The following is a 1682-nucleotide window of genomic DNA, read 5'->3' as shown; positions in this document are numbered from 1 at the left end:
AAGTAAGCACGTATCCCTATATGAATTTGAAATTCCATAAAGTTTACTAGAGAATTCTAGTGGTATTTACTGTACATTTTTCTCTGTGATGTTGAAATCAAAGAAATTTTTTCTTGAACCGTAGAGCCACGGAACATTTCTTTGAATCAAAGAAACCTTTCTCTTTTTGTGACAAGAAATTTATAAAACGCTATCATTTCCACACCACCTTGCGGTAGATAGCATGGCGCATTTTTTTTAAAGTGGTATCCCCAATAGGTCTAATCCACTCTTGCATTTTAATGCAAGAATTGTTCGAAGTGCCGTCCTCGTTTTTGTAAACAGCTCTTCGAGTAATGTTGCGCGTAGCGCGATACGCCATTTCTGGCATAATGGTATTGAAAGCTGCGAGAATTGCTTCTCGCATCTCAGCTTCAGTACCATCACGACGGTGCTCGACTAAATGTTTGATGTGACCCCAAACGAAATAGTCGAGCATGTTAAGATCCGGCGACCGTGCCGGCCAAATGATTGGGCCACCTCGACCCATCCACCTGTCCGGATAGCGCGTATTTAAGACGTTGCGTACCTGCCGTGAAAAAGCGCAGGAGCCCCGTCATGTTGGAAAATAAGTTCCTCCCGTTCGCGAAGAGGAACGTCTTCGAGAAGGGCAGGCAACTCATTTTCCAAGAAATGGACGTACGTCTCTCCCGTTAGACGTGGCGGGAGAAAGAATGGACCGATCTGAAAATTGTCACAAGAGCGATTTTAAAAAGTGCGAGAGAGAGAGAGAGAGAGAAAGAATTTCTTAAATCATAAACTTATTGTTACTTACGACTCGGTCCGCCTTTACTCCTGTCCACACGTTTATCGTCCAACGATACTGGAACGCACCTTGCCGAATAGTGTGCGGATTTTGAACTGCCCAGAGTAAATTATTCCGGGAGTTGAATATGCCATTCGGTGTGAAGGTTGCTTCGTTCGTCCACAGGATCCGGTCGGGTAAAAGGACATTCCGCCGACACTGCGCGAGCAATCCTACGTTATATTCCGCCGTTAATATTTCTTAAGAAAAAAACAGCGAGAATATTTTATAAAAATAATAAAATTACCTTCACAAAAACAGATGCGCGGCTCTTCATCTCGCGCAAGAAGTTGCTGCACCCGCTGAAAGTGATACGGGTGCAATCCGTTTTCGTGTAGAGTACGGTGTACCGCGTATGGGGAGATACCGAGCGTATGAGCCACACGGCATATGCTGTTCCTGGGGTTCTCCTCAAATACTTCCAGGATTCTTTCCTTCACGTTTGCGCGACCATTTGCGCGAACTCTGCCAGCACCGCGGTTTTGTCGCAACACAGATCCTGTCTCTCGTAAACGACGGATGCATCTCAAAATGACGTTTCCATTAGGATGTGCGCGTTCAGGAAACCATTCCGCGTAGAGACGGGCGGCGGCATGAGCACTTCATCCGGCTTCACCGTACATAACTATCATTTCATAGTACTCCTGAGCACTATAATTTACCATGTTGCACGAAATGGACACAGTATCGTCACAGAATTCAGTGTGTCTTGAGCAACAAATACGATACTGTGTATCGTTAACTATTGCGCAACCTACAAAATGGTATAAGATTTTTCGATTCAATTCGGTCCGTTCTACCTGTTCGGGAACTATTAGCCGATAATTTTCAAACATTC

This window comes from Trachymyrmex cornetzi, unplaced genomic scaffold (genome assembly GCF_001594075.2).
Source record: "Trachymyrmex cornetzi isolate Tcor2-1 unplaced genomic scaffold, Tcor1.1 scaffold53, whole genome shotgun sequence".
Lineage (NCBI taxonomy): Eukaryota > Metazoa > Arthropoda > Insecta > Hymenoptera > Formicidae > Trachymyrmex > Trachymyrmex cornetzi.
Note: the sequence above shows the minus strand (reverse complement) of the source record.